Raw genomic sequence first — 20,273 nt, forward strand, 5'->3', positions numbered from 1 at the left:
AAATACATGAAATGGCTAGTAATTATAGGATTTTCCTTGGAATTTATTTTATATGGAAAAACAACTTAAGTGAAGAATAAATAGCAAGTGGAGAGTCCCACGTTTTCCCTCTTGAGGGAAAAACGTGTGCACTTTCCTTAAGGAGTGTGGGTTCACTTAAAGATCCTATTTAAAATCCATTGTTATAGTAGGTCTTGCTGTTAAATTGATCTAACATTCAAAAAGCCATTCAATATGCATAATTAGGGTAAGTGATTAGGGTCATATGATGGCTAAGTTAAGAAGGTTAGTAAGGTTGAAAAGGAAAAACAGTTAGAAATTTTGGGGAGGGAAATCACGGTCTCTAAAATTGAGAGAAGAGTGGCCAAAACTCAAGATTTCTATATGGTACGTATATTTTTGTGGGACCATCTATCCTTGCTTTGAATATAAAAAAAATCCCACCAAATCAGCTACACTACCTTATTGTTAAGATCAAAAAAAAAGGGGGGGAAATAATACAGTGAGAGAGGAAGAAAGAGAGAGGCTCGGGCGGTTCTTGGCCGGGAAACCCATCTTGCTACTTCGTCTTCCCCATTCACCACAGCCGAGAGGTATGCTTATTTTGAAGTTTACTTGAAATTCCTTGATCAATAACTACCCCCAAATTTCATGGCAACTTCTTCATCAAACCTTTTTGGAAGCCATGGAATTTGCATCCCCAACCGTGTATGCAATGGAACCCTCTTTGTTATTCTTTAAAACCCATTTCATTTCCACGATCTCTTCCATGCCCAATCTCACGTTCCAACACCTGCAAAAACCCACAACTATGTTAAAAGAAAATAAGGCTGCTGTAAACAAAGGAAGCAAGAGACAAAAAAAAAAAAAAAAAAAATATATATATATATATATATATATATATATATAAACAAAGTAATCTATACATAATTATGCAACTCGTTTTACCCTTGGGACACCCCTTTTAGTTATTCGTCTTTTCTAAAGACATGCGTCAGAGGCTGTTCCAGTATTTTTATATTTTATTGCCACAAATGAAACATATATAAGGAACTTTTAATTTTCCAAAAGTTGTAATGCACGGTTTTATCAGTTCCTAATAGATCCTACAAAATGATTTTTCTTTTATAATTTTAAATAAATCAGTTCTATGCTATTAGCCCTCTTAGTACAATTTTGTGTACAGTTAGTATCTCATCAATGATGCATATAATATTTTTTTAAATAATTGATCTCCATGCCTTGCTTCTAATCTACAAAATCAAAATAGTAGGTAAAACCCAAAAAAAAATTTCAACAAAGAAAGAAGATTGTACTGTGGACTAAAGAGTTTCCAAATAAATCCTATTTTGAGTGTATCATCTAATTTTGTGAGTGCCCCAATGATTTTTACCAAGTAGTTATACTCATTAAGATAAGATTAAATGACTTCCGTACAGATTTCCACATAAATGTCTTCGTACACGCACATTATTTTATTTCATCAGGTTCCAAAAAGATGCTCCCATATATTCCACGTTCTTGGTACTAAGATCAAATAAATTTTATGAGAGAATCTTCTTGAACAAATAAAATTCACCTATTAGCATATACACTTAAGGTTCTAAAGTAATGGTAAGGTCTAATTCACCTTAATCTAAATTTTAAGCTTATGACAAACTTAGCGTATGATTCTTTGCTTTCAGGCCTACTACTTCCTTCTCCCACTTAAAGGGACCCATTTTAATCTCTCTCACATCTCCAGGTTTAAAAAGGCAAGTGACAGCTAGATCTTGCTTTGTAATGGTTTCCAATATAACTTGTCATATGAAATGTAGTTCTATTTATAAAATTTTGTCTTATTGATACCTGCTTAGCTTAATTATACTTGCTTACCTGGAATGAAATGAAATGAAAAATAAATTGTTCTAAACCTTATGCGAAAGAATGCAGGAAAGAAGACAAAGGTAATGTACTTTAAAATCCCTAATTGCATATCATACATAGGGGAGAGTGAAGGGAAAATTAAGGGTGTGGTGGTATCATCCTGAGACCTAAGGTCCAAAGGCCAACGGGAGAAGCGTGTATAGCCTTTCGTTGGCAAACCATCCAAAGGGATAGTATCCCCGAAACGGCTCGACATTAAATGCGAGACCGAAATCCGAATCCATAACACCACTACCTTTGGACAGGGGTAGTGGGTAGTCGTGCGGCAAGGACACCGGCAAAAAGGAAAAAGTCAAAAAAGAACTGACAGCAAAGTAAACTGGGGAAAGCCGGATGTACCTGGGGAATGTGTTGTCTCAATTTACATAATCGTTGCATACATAGTATAAACTTGAATCATTGCCACTCATTTTTATTATATTGCCATGGATAGTGTAATTCATTTTCAGTCGTTATTATTGTTTCTAGATATTGCTAAGGATTTGGATTATATTGTATGCACTTTTTATATTGTCTCTCTTACTCTGCTCGGTCTTTGGAGGATCCTGCTCTAACGTTGTTTTCTCCACCACAGGGGTTGAGGCGTTAGATGGCGAAGCGTTTGCAAACGAAGAAACCATGGGTTAAGGGATCGTGTGATCGGAGAGTTCGCTTCATGGATTATTGTGTTATGACGTCTTGCGTCATTTTTCTATTTTTCTTTTGTCGGGACTTTCTTTAGTTTGAACTTTAGTGATTAAAACTTTACTTTTCATTTGAAGTATGAGTATTGAAAGAACCTCTTGTTATGGTAGACTTATTTAATTAGGATTAAGATTTTTCTCGTGGTTGTTAATTATCTTAAAAGAAAAAAAAATTCTATGATTTTTGCATTGTTCTTTTGCTCGTAGCGACTTGACGGAATCGGGTCGTTACAGAAGAATAGACACAGGTCCAAGCCCTAACCTATGTGGTGACTCTGAGTTTCTCTAAGTTACGAAGTTAGGGCTACGGTCCTGAGTTCGTAAGTAGCGCAGATCAAATAACACCCTTTCTTTAAAAACCCGATTGTGGTGATCCCCTGTCGTCCTGCGCAAACACGAGAAAAAACCGACTCCCACAGACTGGCGACTCTGCTGGGAATAAACTAATTGAACATGATAAATACTCTCAAACAGAGCCTATTATCAAAATGAAAAGGTTATAGCTCTATAACTAAATTGGCATTTTTCAAGAATTTAAAATCAATTAATTTGATTTTTTTCTCCTTTCTTAGGGTTATCCGTAACCCGATGTAGCCTTCAGGGGTATTCGCAAGTTGCGAATTCTTCGCAAGTTGCAAACGCACCTGACGAGCGAAAATAAAACAAGTGTTGGCTTATTTTTCCGTACATATACACTTGCCACACTTCATTTGCAGGGATTGCTAAGAGCCAATGTTCAAAATTACCGCCAATTGCACGAAAACACCCTTGGAGGCACCTAGGCTTACCCCTTTTATTTTATTTTTCACGCATTCACCATGGGAGTTCATCGCCCACTTGCATACCTATTTACCCGGCAGTAAGTAGCCCCTTGAACGAATTCGGTACCACTTGGGATTTCATCACCCGAGGTACAGCTGGTCTCGTATCCATTTGCGGTGAAAGCACCACCTCTTTGCACGTTGCCCTTGTGGTGACGTTAAAACAATGTTGTACTAACTTTTCGTTGCGTTCGGGTACACTGAACAAGGAATTGCTTATGCACATTGGCAAGAGGGACCTTCAAGTCTTCATCCCCTGCATAGCCCAGCATATTGTGCACTTAGATGTTACCATGTCCTGTCTAAGGACATGTTGAGCTTAGAGTTAGGTAAGCTTACCAGTTACTCTCGAGAGATGTGAGCGTCTTCCTAATAGAGATACACTATACCTCTAGCCCACTGCGGGCATGTTGAGCGGGTCTAAAAAGGTGTTCCCGGGTTGCCTCAACTCTTGCTAGGGATGTCATTACCCTAGTCCGATGCGCACACGGTCGCAGTTCAAATTACCCAAAATTAGAGGTTATGTCTAACCTATAATTTTGTCCAAAGTCATGATTGCAAACCCATATCATCAAGAATTCCTTGGATAAGCAACCATTGTACCCTGGAAGAATGTCCGTCTCACGGTTAATGCACTTAACCAAGAGACCCCCTCATTCTGGTCACATCTTCCCAAAAATTAATACAATCCCTCAATCATCCTCTCTACCAGACCGACTTGGTCTCAGCCACGTTAGGCTCTATTTGCTTTTTGTACTTCGACCCATCCTGACTATCGTTATAGTCAAGACGATGAAGCCTTGTTCGAATAAGTCTACCTGTCTTTTGACCTGTTCAAACCATCTCATTTCCCCTTTCAAAGGTTACCTCTCCACACAGAGATAAACCTTCCTGGTCAGCGACGACGGAGCCCTGCCCAAACTAACCCATCTTCTGGTACGAAGATAAACATTTGTCTTGATCATTGTTATGTTCACAGTACCCGACCTCCCCTCGAATTCAAATCCATCTTTCGAAAGGTTAGACCCATTTCAAAACCATTTGTCATGGTCTGTGACGTCGAAGCTCTGCCCAACTCAAACCATCTTCTGGTACGAAGATAACCTTGTCTTAACCACTGCTATGGTCACAGTACCCGAGCTCCGCCTAAAATTTCAAAAGTCATTTCTCCACAGAGAGATAGACCTTCCTTGACCCCTCTTGCGGTCAATGGCAGCAGAGCTCCGCCCAAATTTCCTCATCCTCCGATACGAAGATAATTTTGTCCTGACCATTTTTATGGTCACAGTACTCGAGCTCTACTCAATCCAAGTCAATCCTTTCTAAAAAGATGGACTCATTCCATACCTTTTTTATGGTCAGCGGCGGCGGAGATCTGCCAAAATGAACCCATCTTCTGGTACGAAGATACCCCTGTCATGACCATTGTTATGGTCACAGTACCCGAGCTCTGCTCAAATTCAAGTAAGTCTTTTCAAAAGCTTAGACTCATCCCGACCAATTGTCATGGTCCAAACAGCGGCAGAGCTCTGCCCAAATTATCTCTATCTTCCTTCGGAAAGATAGACCCCCTTTCCGACCAGTGTCTTGTTCATAATTTGGGAGTCATATCCAGGTCAAGTTGTCTTCACTTTTGGAGACAAACCTATCTTGTCTACCTTTTTATAACCAACGTGTTAAAGCTCCGTTCAAATGAATATATCCTCTCACGAGAAGATATACCCAGCTAAACCTTTGTCTGCCAAAGTGTCGGACCTCTGTCCAATTATCATCTCGAGATCAGGGTTATCTAAATCCTGATCAAATTCAATCTTTCAGGGGGGTCCTCCCATTTCTCAAATCGCAGGGGCAGACTTTGCTCTCAACCCCTCGCTTGTCCAATTCTGTCAAAATTTGAGAAAATTTGTAAAAATTACAAAAAAAAAAAACAAAAATACAAAAGCAAATGTTTTTACCATGTGTTTTACCGTGTTTTTGTTCTCTGTCTTCCGTATAAGTAGATCATGGACCAGGAAGAGCTAGATCATTGGATCTATAACTTTTACTACATGGAAAGTTTCGACTTCGTTCGGTGGTTCGTCAGCCCATTCGAGCAGTTCTTCCCTTTACTCTCTTCCATTCAAGTCGATTGGAATATCCTCAGAGCGGCCGCACGATGTTAGGATAAAGACAACCATGTCTTTCGATTTGGATTAGAAGAAATTTGTCCCACCTATGAGGAATTTTGTACCTTACTCAGGGTACCAGAGGAAGGATTGTCTGTCAGACCTATCATCAGGCCAAGTTATATACAAAAAGTCGAGCGACTTTTCTGCGCCCCAAGACAAGATCCTTTGCATTTCATGACCTCAAATGGTATTCTCGTCAACCAGCTAATCGAAGCCTTTTCTCCTGTTTGAGATATGGATGATCTTCCTTATCAAGATGCCCGGCATAGAGCTCTCTTATTCTGCATATATGCCAGATACCTCACGAGGCAGAACTCTGAAGAAGCGTCATTCGGCATTCTTAGTATAGTGGATCAGGTTCCTGATAGAGCCAATCCGGTGTCTATCGTCCTAGCTGAAACTTTGAACGGATTAGACAAAGTTCGAGAAAATTATGCGTCTCAGTTCACAGGCTTCCCTATACACCTCTATATTTGGCTTTGTTTGAAACTTTACATCGCCATCCCAGGTACCCGGGTAGATGTTTCCATTTACAATTATCGTAATTGGCACCATTTTAAACATTCGGAGACAGTATCCGATTGGTATTCATGGATGTCTAGCTTGAAAGCTGAAAATATTTATTGGAAGTTTCATGGACGTTGTCCTAATATCCTTTCAACACCCGGATCTTCCTATATCCAGCTCCTTGGTTTGAAAGTTACTTCTTTCTATATTCCAAAGCGTATCAATACGGAGCCAAACAGGAGGTCATCGAACCAATCGATCACTTCTTTCCTCCACAAGAATTTTCCAATGACTCGCCATGACCGTTGCTTCTAATTGGAAAAGGAGAAATACCATTCCCACTCATGCGCTGGCTACCCCACATGCAAATGAAGTAGCAATCAACTACTATTCCTTGCTAGGAAGGGATGTCCGGGGGACCACTACTCTCGGATATTGATCAACCCGCACGGAAAATAGAGAACACCTTGTTTTCTTTTCTTTCACTGATTTTGCTTTGTAAATAGCCTGTAAGGCCCCTGTGTAAAAGAAAAAGGAAATGTGAATAAATAAAAATATGTGCATAAGTATTGTACTTATCTTTTTGTTTGTCAAAAAATTTCCTTGTTATCTCCTATACAGAACAGACAATGTCTGCTTATATGATGTCCGAAAGGATCAAAGTTACGATTAGTCAAGAAGCTATTCCCGGTTCAGCCATCTCACTTAACATGAGCAAACCTTTCTCCTTGTACGAGTCCATCCCAATAGATTGGAACCTTATCAAAGCAGCGACTCAGTACTGGGATCCCCGGTATCACGTCTTTTGCTTTGATTTTCAGGAAGTGTGTCCCACTCTTGAAAAATGTTGTACCATTTTTGCAGTACTTTAAAAAATGGACTCATCATCCGTCCCGAACTTGGGTTTAGAATCAACAAATTCACATGTCTTCGGTTGCTTTACATACCAAAACAAGACCCGGGGGACCCTCAAACGGTCTTTACATAAATAGGCTCATTGATGCCTATATCCCAGGTAGAGACCTAGAAGACATAGCATTCCAGCAACATCGTTAAGAAGCCTATATACATTGTGTTTACTCAAAGTATCTTCTATGTCGGGAATCTATTATAGCCTCTCTCACCCTTCCAGTGTTGTGTACTAATTGTCATTAGATGCTAACCCAATACCCACCATACTTGCTGAAACATTCAAGGGGTTAGATAGCGTCTCGGTGCCCTCATCTCCCTTTCAGAGGATGTCCAACCCTGCTTTACATGTGGCTATGTCTAAAGTTTCGCATGGTTATCCCTCGTCCTTGGACACTCCCCTTCATCTCAAACTTTGATTCATGGAAATCGCAAGTTCGCTTTGATACCGAACCTAAGTAGTACAACTGGTTAGGAACTCATACCAGCTACGGCATCTCTTGGAGGATGCCTGGCTCTAACAAGTTTACCATGAGTACGGCCAAAACCAGATATGTTTGTATCCTTGGTCTAGAGAATACATCCTTCTACATGTCTCAGAGGATGACCGGGTGCATCCAGACCACTATTCAGCACTCCTCTCGCACATCCCTTTGGATGAAAAGTCTTCAGAAGCCATCTGGTACCCTGCTACCGTCCGCTTGGCTCATAACCACCAGCCTATGGACTGCTTCTGTACAAAAGATATCAAGTTGTGCTTTCCCCTGTTGCAAAAGTTTTGTAAAATTGTCGTTAGAAGTCAGGCTAGCACAGGTTTCGTTGTACAAATTGTAAAAGTTCATCAGACATATAAATAAAATAAAATTTTGTTTGTAATCTTCTGATTGTTTGCATAACTTTTCTTTCATTGCATGGAAAAGTTCTAAAACTAGTGTATGAATATTCCCATCTGCAGGTAGAAAGTTTTTACAATTGGAATCATCGTACCCAAGAAGTCAAAAGCCTATCTCATCTAGAGGAAACCTTGGATCTACCTAGCTCTCCATTTCCCACTCCTACGGTAGAAACTTAAGAATCTTCTTATCCTTCAACTCTTCACACAATCATAGCAGAACCTTCAGACCTATCCCAGAACATTCAGGATCTGCAATAGCCAGTAACGCTGCTATTAGATCGCTTTCTGCAAGAGAGGATTGGGATAAGGCAACAGAACCTCACTCCCCTCCCCCTGCGTGACATGGCCATTCATTGTTTCGCAAGTCTAAAGTGCTTCATAGACTCTGAGAGTAAAATAGAGGCCCACATGGTTCATAGATGGATTGATGATGCTCAATCTTTTCTAGAGGCTATTATTCAGAAACCCCTTCCACTCGAAGAAGTTAACACGGTAAAGGAAATCGCAGAAGCTTCTGAAACACCGGTCATCTGGCAACATAGCAATGCACCCCGAGGGCTTACCTTCATAAGAAAACCTCCAAGGGAATTTTCTCCCTTGCCTACCAATCCTTCTACCGTCATGATGGTACTTCTCCGGGAAAAGAAGTTATTCTTGCTCACACCTCGTTCGCCTCCTAACCCTTTGTCAAGAACTTGGAACAACGGAGAGTACTGTGAATACCATCAAGTAGAGGGCACTTGACCGATAAATGTCTTGCTTTGAAAAATGCCATCCAAGAGCTTATCGAGAAGAAACAATTTATCTTCTCGTCTTAGCCAAACTCTAAATACAATTCCCACCTGATCCCTCATTTAAAGTGTGCATGCTCCAAAAATCCTGAATCAGGGACAGAAGTAAAAGCAAGAAAACTGGATGATAACTGTCACAACGGCCCCACAAAGAATTCTCCGCATTACCATCTCACCTGATCACAGTCATGAGGGTTCTTATCAAGAACAATAAGCTCACTCCTCGCACACCTAGCCCTCCCCAGATCCACTGTCGATAAACTACGATGAGTGGGAATTCTGTGAATATCATCAAGGAAAGGGCCACCCAACTGAGAAATGTGTCTCCTTGAAGCACGCCATTCAAAAACTTATCGATAAGGGTGACTTCATCATCCCATCAGGGGCAGATATGACCTTCTAAAGGTCATGGCTGGAAGCAGGAAAGCATGAGCATTTGCGTTTTTCCTCACAAAGTATGATTACTGATGTTGGCAAGGCACAATCCTCCAACTGGTCGGATACTTTTATCCCATTCCTTACTCCTCCAGATACGAACTTCCTGTCTTCTGAGTCATACTCCTTTTTCGATTCTAACTCATCTTTAAAAAAAGCATCAAATGTAAAAGAGCCAGACAAGGGCGAGTCAGTCAGTTCTTCTTTTGATATATTTTGCAGATCAATAAAAGTACTTTCTCTGTACTCACATTTTGTCTCTCGATTGTTCTAAAGTAAATGCTTTAAAATATAATGAACAACCCTCCTCAAAACGAGGATGCAAACGAAACTCCCCTCAAGGTTAAGGAATTACCCAAGCGAGAGGAGGAGCGTCGGGCAAAACCTTTAGAAGATGAGTTTGAAACTATTAACATTGGCAGTGAATCCTTGCTTCAGGAGATTAAGATTGGCACAACGTTATCCCCTGAAGAGCATGCAGAATTAACCAAATTGTTAGAAGAATTCAAAGAAGCCTTCGTCCAACCTCAGGGACTGACTCTAAAGGAATAAAGCCCAGTGATCCTGATCTGCTAAAGATCAGAGAAATTTCAGTCTCACGGTCGTCATAGCCTATCGTTGGGCTCAGCGAGGACAATCCCTGTGAAGGGGCCACGCTGCGTTATCGCCTGTCCCAAAACCAGATAAAACATCAGAAAACCGATGAAAACTGGAAAACCAAAATCAAAATCGGGAATGGAATGAAAAGATGGCTCGGAGTGACCTGGCAATCACCATCCTTGCCCATTTTTAGTTTTTGTATTATTATTTTTTTAAGTTTTTATTTTGAAAGGATTGAAAAGGTTTTATTTAAAAGGTTTGGAAAAGACTATTGAAAAAAATGTTTGACTGGACTTAGGAGGACCCAAACTGCCTACGTACCCTGTGGAAAGGGATCAAGTCAGCATAGTTCGAAAACAGTATTTTCTAAAACGTTTTTAGTGTTTTTTAAGTTTTTTTTTGAAATTTTTATTTGTTTTTTGTTTATCCCTTTTGATTGAAAAGGAGGTTCTTGCTCAGGAGGTCGTTGTTCGTCAAAGCCTGAACCCGACAAGGTGTTCCCAAAATCAATCGAATCCAGAAGCTCGAAGAGGATCCCAGGGAACGTGTGAAGAGAGGGCCTGAAACGGAAGAGAAGAGAGAAACCTATAACCCTGTGAAAGCCCTAAGATAGGAAGAAACATAGCAGAGGAAAGGAGTTAGCCAAGAAGTGGTTGTAGTTGGGATTCCTTGGAGGGTAGTATGGAGGAATTCACGAAGTATATGCGCTCTAGTGGATCGGAGTGGAATCGGGTTCACTTCTGTCCTGATATTGGTAGTCGGAATCCCGTCGACAAGCGATCCTCAGATGGCAGGTGGCATCTGAAAAAGAGCCGCCGTGACGAGCGGCTCCAACGAGTACTTGATAAGAGGAAAGCTAGTAATTTGGGGGATTGGCGTTGCTCCAAATGCAGATTTGTCAACTTCCGCCGTCGCCCGGAATGCTACAGATGTAGGAAAGTCTGGTCTGGATTCGACATAAATATCCCAGGTGGTGGAAAGCGTCCCTTTGTGTCCAGGGTTCCCAGCTCTGTACAATCGAAGCTTACACCGAATCGTCAGGAGCAGAGGGTGACGGGGGGCCCTCAGAGGTACTTTAGCGAGGCTGCTGGGCCTCAGTGTGAGTCGGTTGCTCTTGCAACCGGCTCAAAGGAGTTGGTAGCTATATCTGAGTGCCCGGAGGAGATATGGGCTGCATCCATTGAGTTGGACTCTAGATTTGATTTACACAGCACTTTTTGGGGTAACCTTGCCACAAAATCTATGCAGGACCACTTCCAGCTCAAAATGTGGTTACAAGGTGTTTCGGGCACTTCAGCCGAGTTTGAGATATTTCAGGTAGCTCCTGGGGAGGTGGCTATAACCTCCTCTTCGGAAGCATGCGTGGTAGATTGTCGCCGTCGATGGATGAATGCTTCAGATACTCCTTTCACAGAGATATGTGCATGGAAGGATAAATTCCCAGGGAACTTTACGTACTCCTGGTGGTCGATTGATGGACTCCCTCCTCAAGCCTGGGTGGTGGAAATTTTCCGGAAAATAGGGTGTCGTATCGGCAGAGTGATAGCAACAGCAGATTCCTGTGATGAAGGTAGAGGGTATGAGAAAGCTTCCATTTTCTTAATGACTTCTTCAGCTTCCCCAGATTCCGTGCGTTTACCAGTTTACATTGATGAGTTGGTGCATTGGGTGGTGGCCTCAAGAAATCCTACAACTACGATACAACGAGGTGTCTCGGCAGCTGAAGTTTCTCGAAACTGGCTGGAAAATTTTGATTTTTCCGGTAAGAATCGGTCGGAGAAGAAGAGGGCGCAGGTTAGTCCCCAAGGTGTAAAGTGTCTAAAGCACGCTTCGTCCTTTAGTTCTCCTTCTGATGATGTGGAATTAGGTGAGAGGGTTAGCGTAAGCAGGCTTGCAAAGGGGAAGGGACCAAGACAGAATGCGGCTAGTCTTCTCTGTCAGCAATACGTGGCGGATGGAGAGTCTGCATGTAGGCGGCAGAAAAACAGCTTTCCCGGTTCAACTTCCCAGGTTGTTATCTCTCCCTTCATTCAAATGGACTCGCCCTACCCGTTGGATCAAGGGCGTCAGCAGCAATGGGACCCTCCTTTTCAGTCAAAGGTGGTGGGCCTGTCTGATGTAGTTAACTTTGAGCTCTCGCCCTTCAAAACATATCCTTCGGTTAAGGCCCAGCTAGTGGGCTTTTCTGCATCAGTTCATAGCCCATTGTCACCTTCTCTACAAGTTTCGGGCCTGAGGGATCTCTCAGTCATTTCGCAATCCCATTCTCTTTGTCTCGGTGACTGGAAAAAAAAAAAAAAAAACCCTAGACTTATGGTAAACTTAGCGGAGGCTTTCGCTGGTGTATCCTCCTTTGATCCTTTCATAGAAGAAATTCACGAAGGAGAAAAATCTCGTTTCTTGGGCAATATGGCGGAGGCTTCCGTAGGTGTTTCCTCTGTGCCTCATCTGGCTGACGAAATACAGGAAGGTGACTTTGTGCTACGGAGGGAAGTGGTGGACCCGGTCGATGTAGCTTGCCCAGCTATCGTTAATTCATCTTCTGTGCTTTCAATCTATGAGGAGACCCACCGGGGTGTGGTAACGGGCAAAGACATTTGCTGCAGCCAAAAGCGGGGTGATTCCCCCAACCAAGGTTTAATAGATGACTGTCACGACTATCCGATGTCCGATCCTTATACATCTGGGAGTTGGGAGTTTTCGGTGGAAGGCTTTACTGGTGGCAGAGTTCCGGATTCAAAAGAGGAACTCGTAAGTGACAAATTAGCTTTAGTTTTGAGTGTGGAGGAGAATATCACTCCTCTATCATGGGTAGATCCTCAAACAGAAATTTTGGAAATTTTTGTGAATCATATAATTTCAACGAGCAGAGTTCTGGGCTTATCATACTCTGGGCCCGAAGACCAATTGCGCTCTCTGTTCAGAGTGGCGGAGCGTCGTGAAATGGATCACAGAACCTTTTCTGATCCTTCCAGCGTCGAAGGGGTTAGGAAGATGTTGAGAGAGCTATCAAAGTTGAAATCAGATGTCAACTATGATAAATCTCCTGTCTTTAAAAAAGGAGTTCGACATGGGAGAGGTCCCAGTCGGATGAGTCCGCGGGTAAGTGCTCATAGGTCTTCTGTTCGCCCATGCTGATTCTTTCTTGGAATGTTAACGGGTTGGGGTATCTGGAGAAGAAGGCACAGGTTAAAGACTTAGTGAAACGTCATAAGCCGGATATAGTTTGTATTCAAGAAACAAAAATGGGGGTGGCAAATAGTGCTTTGATCCGAAGTATAGGCGGTAACTCCAATTGGGAGTGGCTCTCTTTGGCCGCTGTAGGGGCAGCTGGAGGCATCCTAGTGATGTGGGATCAATCCAAATGGGTGATTCAGGATTCCTGGGTAGGCCAGTTCTCAGTGTCAATAGTTCTTGGTCAGATGAGCACACAAAAAGTTCTTACCTTTTCAGGCATCTATGGTCCAACACTCCGATCAGCAAAGCAACAGTTGTGGTCAGAACTTCTATCGATCAGGGGTAAATGGGGACATCCGTGGTGTTTAGGGGGCGACTTTAATGAAATCAGACGGGTAGAAGAAAGACAAGGCTGTCGCAGAATTTCCCAACATATGTTAGAGTTTTCCGATTTCATTGCTGAATCAGAACTCCTCGATATTCCACTAATGGGGGCTAAATTCTCTTGGTCCAGAAACTCCCAGAAGAGCCGTTTAGATCGATTCTTGTTCTGCAACGGATGGCTTTCCTTGTTCCCGTCAGTGTGTCAAAAGGCGATTGTACATTCAGTGTCTGATCATTGCCCGATAGTTCTGGATCCACGACTGGATTCATGGGGTCCATCACCTTTTCGATTTCAGTTAGGATGGTTAGAAATTCCTCACATGATCGAGCGGATGGGCGGATGGTGGGAATCACATAAAGTGGAAGGGACAGCCGATTGGGTCATAGGGGCTAAACTTCGTTATGTGAAAAAAAGACTCATAGAGTGGGACTCTCTCAGAAAAGAGGCTCTCCGCGAGCGACAATCTTGGCTACAAAATCGGATGCGGGTCTTATCATTGGCCGATGAAGCGCGGTCAGCTACAGAGGATGAGTTGCATGAGTTGGGAAAACTTAAGGAGGAACATAAAGGATGCCTCCTCCAGGAAGAAATTTTATGGAGACAGAAGTCCCGAGTTAGTTGGCTCAAGCAAGGAGATAAAAATACTGCTTACTTTCACAACATAGCCAGTGCACGGAGGCGGAATAATAGGATTGAGGTTTTAGAAGTGCAGGGTACACTTTCGGATTGTAAAGAGGTGATTACTAAGGAAATTTTAGATTACTACCGGCAGTTATATTCAGCAGAAGATATTTTACAACCTACATTGGATGCGGTGAGCTTTACCTCGCTTGACGCTTTAAGTCGCTCGGGGCTTGAAGGCCCTTTTTTGGCTGAAGAGGTGGAGAAAGGGGTGTTCTCCTTGCATCGTGATAAAGCGCCGGGGCCAGACGGTTTCTGTCTTGCTTTTTTTCAGGATTGTTGGGAGTACGTAAAGGGAGACGTCATGGCCTTCTTTCAAGCGTTCCATGCTGGGTTGAAGCTGGATCGGGGGACAGGTGCCACCTTTCTTGCTCTCATCCCCAAAGTTAAGGGAGCAGTGAAGATTTTCGAGTTTAGGCCTATCAGTTTGGTAGGGTGTTTATATAAGCTCTTGTCTAAAGTGTTGGCGGATCGGCTCAAGAGGGTTCTCCCCCTTATCATCTCAGAGAATCAATGTGCTTTTGTTGCCCAACGACAAATTTTAGACTGCTCGATGGTAGCCAATGAAATGGTGGATATCATGGCAAAGTCAGGGAAGCAAGGTATTATCTGTAAGCTAGACATGGAAAAAGCGTATGACAGGGTGGACTGGCAGTGTCTGGACTACCTCTTTCAAAGAATGGGTTTCGGGAGAACATGGTGTGGGTGGATCCGTAGTTGTTTATCTTCAGCTCACTTTTCAGTTCTGATTAATGGCTCTGCACACGGTTTCTTCCAATCGTCTCGAGGATTAAGACAGGGGGATCCTCTCTCTCCCTTTCTATTTGTCATTATAGCGGAAGCCCTTAGCGTGATGTTGAAGAAAGGTCGAATGGAGGGGTTGATTTCCGGGGTAGATTGTAGTGAGTCTGGGTTTCAGGTCTCGCATTTGCAATTCGCGGACGATACTTTACTCTTTAGTTCTTCCCAGGCCTTAAAGATTCTAAATCTTAAGGCTATTCTTCGGTGCTACGAGTTAGTGACAGGTCTTCGTTCTAACTTCTCAAAATCTCGTCTTTACGCTTTGAATATGTCCGCCGAAGATGCTTCCGATCTAGCGACGATTATGGGTTGTTCCTTGCAGAGTTTGCCTGCTTCTTACCTGGGATTGCCTCTGGGAATAGGTCGACCTCGAAAAAGTGCATGGGATCACATTGTGGATCGAATTGAGCGAAGGCTGGATACATGGAAGAGGAACTTATTATCTAAAGGTGGCAGGTTAACCTTGATCAAAGCTGCTTTGGCCAATATACCCATTTATCAGCTATCATTATTCAAATGCCCGGTGTCTGTGGTCAAGCGCATTGAACAGATTCAACGACGATTTTTGTGGGGGGGTTTAGCGTCGAAGCGGGTCCTGGCGCTAGTGAGTTGGGAATCAGTATGTATGCCCCTTCAAGGGGGAGGCCTAGGTATTCGGAGGATCAAGCAGGTCAATCAAGCATTGATGGGTAAATGGTTATGGAGGTTTGGTGAAGAGAAGTCAAGACTATGGGCTAGAGTAATATCAGGTAAATATGGTGTTGCTCCAGGTGAATGGACTTCCTTGAATATATTCAACAAACCGGGGGTGACGATTTGGCGGGATATTCTCAGCCTCTTACCGCTATTTGATCGTGAAATAACGTATCGTGTGTACTCCGGCGAGCGGATATCGTTCTGGCCCATGCGGTGGTGTTCGGCTGTACCGCTCCAAGCCCTATTCCCGGATCTTTATCTAGTGGCAGCGAATAAGTATCTCTACGTGAAAGATTGTTTTGATTACGTTGGAGGAAAAGTTATATGGCAGCCTCCTTTCCGTCGAAATTTCTTTGACCGCGAATTACCATCAGTGACGAACTTATTTCAGATTCTGGAGCAGAATTATGTTAGAGTCTCTGGGAAAGACAAAAGGTTGTGGGCCGCAACGTCTTCAGGCAGTTTCTCGGTAAAGTCTTTTTATAATAGGTTGGTGCCTTTTGAGATTAATCATCTGATAGCAAAGGTGTGGAAAACAAAGGCGCCCCCTAGAGTCTGCTTCTTCGGGTGGGCGGCGTTAAGAAATCGAATACAAACAGTGGACTTCCTGCGTCAAAGGCACATGCTGATTGTCGATCACTGTACTTTATGCCTTGCATCAGGGGAGTCGGTTGATCACATTTTCATACACTGTCGAGTAGTAAGGGAGATTTGGGGGAGGCTGCTAGGTCGATTTGGCATCATATGGGTGTTCCCTTCATGTTTGCAAGATTTGTTTGCCGGCTGGGGATGTATACCTTGGGGAAGCAAGGGAAAGAGGTTGTGGTGGCTATCCTTAATGGCGGTTTTATGGGTAATATGGACAGAAAGGAACTCTCGGATCTTTGATGGGAAAGCTAAATCTCCGTTCTTTTTATTTATTAAGGTAATTTCGCTTACTATCTCCTGGGCTAGAGCCTTGCCGGTATTCCGTTTCGTCTCGGCATTTGATCTCTGGGAAGGGTGGACGGTAGTGTGCCATAGCAAGGAAGTTCAGCAGGTACCCTTTCAGCATTGGAGCCCTCCTCAAGAAGGGGAAGGGCACTTTAAATTAAATTTTGATGGTTCAAGCTTGGGCAACCCAGGCCCTGCAGGGATTGGTGGAGTATTACGAGATAGCAACGGTGTCGTCCTAAAGGCTTATTCTGGGCCACTCGGCATAGCGGATTCGAATGAGGCTGAGGTAAGGGCAGCGCATCAAGGCATAGTCAGCTTGGTTAGGGAAAGATCAGACAGTTGTGTTGTGGAGGGTGACTCGCTGAATGTTATAAGATGGCTCAGGGGACCTCGGACTCCCCCGTGGCGCTTTCTTAAATTCTTTGACGAGATTACAGATATCTTACAGGGGCGGCCGGTAACTTTTAACCATGTGAGGCGCTCTGCTAATGACGTAGCAGATAATTTAGCAAAAGTTGGAGTATCGCTGCAGGCTTTAGAACTCTATGATTTTCTCCCGCCCTAATTGTATTGCTTTAGTTTTGTCTTAATTCTCTGTGTTGTAAGGGGGACTCCCTCAGTCTTCTTTTAATATAACTGCTACCATTCAAAAAAAGAGGAAAGGAGTTAGCCAAAGAAACATTCCGTCATAGCCGAGTCTTAAGGAATACTCTCTAAAATGATAGGTTTTCACTAAGCAAGTCAAAGTTTCAACGTCAAAGATGAATTTGAGAGAGAAGAGAAAAGGGACTGGAACATCTAAGTTCTAATTATACCTAAAAGATGAGTGGACTAGTTATAAACATAGAACGATGAAATTGTGTCTGACCACTTTATAACAAAGGCAAGGACATGAGGGGGTATACTTTAAGAATTAGAACTTAAATATATGAAGATTGAATCCCGGAAACCCAAAACTGAGGAGTGTCACCGTATGAAGACTATGGAACCAATATCATAATCATGAGAGAGAAGCTTTTGAATGAAATGATGTAAACAGATTGCGAATGATTTAATCTAGAGGAAATTATTGTCAACTAGTGAGGGACAATGCCCTTATCCTCATTAACCTTATCTGGTACAACATTTAAGTGAACTCTTACTTACCATGTCACACACCCATTTGCATTAATCTTATAAACAACATAACACAATTGATAACACATCAATCAGTAAACATGGTGGGTATCAACAAGAAAACAATAAGACTACACCATCATCATGGCAGGGTAATAGTGATTGTAACTTGTTAACACCACTCTAGGCAATAACATTCCAGCAAATACATTTTGCAATGACATGTTAAACTATTTGGATTCTTTCATGTGATATCTGAAGGGTGCTATAATTCCTTAACAAAAATCTCAAGACAACCATTTAAACCAACATAATGACTCGAGCTTAATGTGCCTGTTCAATGAAAACCTTGAATTACCATGTTAGGACACGAATCGACCAATGTGAACCACCCTAACATTCAAATCAGTCAAAGGAATAATATGAACCAAACCCAAGCTACTCATAAATAATAGAGGATAAGAACAAATATTCAGTTGAAATCTCAAGGCATTAACACATATAATCAACTTTGTGAGCACAGAACATTCGCAGATCAACTTGTAATTGTAGAGCATAAGGCTAAGATGGGTTTGTAAACATAGAGTATTACTGAATCAATTTGAAGGCATAGATCACTAGAACTAAAATTGATTTGTAAAACCAGACTATCACTCAATCAATTCTCAATTAAACTACCATAAGATCACAATTGATTTGAAAATACAGAACATTATAAAATTGACTTGGGAGTATAAATCATTGAGATATAAATTGGATTGTGGACGCACAGATCATTACCAACTTAATCTGTAATTACCAAATAACAAAACCAAAATCATGATTGAGGTTGAAGAAAATCTAGTTAGGGTCACATCCAGGAACTAGACGCCATTTGATCAAAGAAAAGACTGAAATATAAACAATCATTCCAACTTTGATCAAGAAAAAGGACATGGATGTTACCTATATTTGATGTGTCTATCCGAACCCCTTTTCTTCGAGTTTTTCTTCTTTATTGAATCAACCACCAAGGAGATGATACTTACAGCGAAAGGAATGGTGGCTCGAGTTTGCGGGGTCGCCGGAGATGATTCTCCGTCAATCGGAGATGACGATTAGAATGAGGTAGAGAATACCGGATCTAGAGCTTGGGATTTGTAATGATAGCAGAAATCGGATATGGGATCCAAATGGGGAGAGAGATCTGTAGAAGTAGAAATGGATTTTGAGATGGGTTTTAAGATTGAAGAAAATAGGGTCTGGTGGTATATGGTATTAGGAAGGTAAAAATTGGGTTTGAGAGTGAGGTTAGGTTCCGGCAAATCTTGCTGGAATCAATGGAGGAAATGGAGGTTGTGATGCTCGGATTGGGTTTGGTGGAGAACAAGATCGGGGGTGGCGATATTGGTGAAAGAGGTTCGGACCAGTGGAGATGTGATCGGAAGGGATGATCAAAGTAGAAATAGGGTCTGTAGAAATTGAGATAGGGATGGGATCAAGCAACAGTGGCTGATAGAAACAGGTTTGGAGAAGAATCCATAGCTGCTTGGTGGTTGAGGATGGAGGTGATTGAGAAAAGATGAAGTGACGATGATAGGGTCGTTCGGAGTAGGTCGGAACTCCAGCAAGATTGACGGAGAAGGGGTTTTGGTTGGATCTGAGATGAGGGATTTAGCTAGAAAAAATGATGGTGAGGATGGTGAGGATTTGAAGATGGTGGATTGAAGAGGCGATGATGGAGATGGCTGTTGATGGTGGCAGAATGGATCGTAACGGACTTAATGGTGGCGATGGGTGGAGCTGCCGCTCCCTCTGTTTTTCTCTATCCCCCCACCTCTCTGCTATGAAAATCAAGATCCCCGAAAGCCCTCTTTTACTCAACGAAGAAGAAAAGACGCCCTCTGTTGCAAAAAATAAGAAATGAAGACCCCCCCTTCTGTCCTAATCCGATGGCCTCTTATATAGCAAAATTAGATTTTTTGCTCCCCCTTGCTTACTTGGACAGCCCCATTTTAAGTGTATTTGTGATTGTTTTTTTAATTCTATGAGAGGGGTCTGATGTAGAAGTGACCGCAAAACAAAATGGGATTATTCACGCTCTCTTCCTTTCCATGGACAACCTCTCTCAAGGTGTATTCATAGCTATTTTTTTTGGCAAAAGGGGTGGTTTGGGTAAGCAAAGGGGTGAATAACTTGGTTGTTTAATTTAGGGTTGTTCAATCAGTTATAACCGAACCGATTAAATCAAAATTAACTGAACCGAAATATTTCGGTTAGTTAAAATTGCTAACCAAAACCGCAACCGAATTATGTACTAACCGAACCGAAACCGAAATAGAATTTCGGTTGTTCGGTTAGTTCGATTGTAACCGAATAGTGAGAATTGCGTAGCCATCTGGTTAAAACCAAACCGATTTAACTGATTTAACCGATATGCTCCAATTTGTGAAGCTAAAAACCGAATTAACCTATTTAACCAAAATCGAGCAATGTATTTTTGCGTCCAAACCTGATTATTGGACTTAAAATTAAATGCAATTTTGAGTCTAATAAAGAGTTTTGGACTCTAAATAAATTCTCAAAATGGGAATGATAAATTGGTAACAATGATAAATGATAAAGAGTTTTGTCCCCCTTTTATTGGTTGTGTTTTAAGTTTTAAGTTTAAAGTTTTAACAAATTGGTAAACTAAACTCCACAGCTAGTAAAATAAAATTCAAGTCCAATAAGAATACACATTAAATCCATCCATAAATTAGAATTC

At 42.1% G+C, this 20,273-nt stretch overlaps 1 long non-coding RNA gene across 1 annotated transcript; it reads right to left on the bottom strand.

The window, feature by feature from the left end:
* Window positions 1–358: 358 nt before the first annotated feature.
* On the bottom strand, window positions 359–19,435 carry LOC143850931 (uncharacterized). The gene is made up of 2 exons (XR_013236114.1): window positions 18,473–19,435; window positions 359–793 (listed from the first exon to the last, which is right to left on the bottom strand). It is a non-coding gene; the product is annotated as an uncharacterized LOC143850931 (long non-coding RNA).
* Between the last annotated feature and the right edge of the window lie 838 nt (window positions 19,436–20,273).

Source organism: Tasmannia lanceolata, unplaced genomic scaffold, assembly GCF_043159265.1.
Source record: "Tasmannia lanceolata isolate RefF3 unplaced genomic scaffold, GAP_Taslan_0.1 ptg000018l, whole genome shotgun sequence".
NCBI classification, from domain to species: domain Eukaryota; kingdom Viridiplantae; phylum Streptophyta; class Magnoliopsida; order Canellales; family Winteraceae; genus Tasmannia; species Tasmannia lanceolata.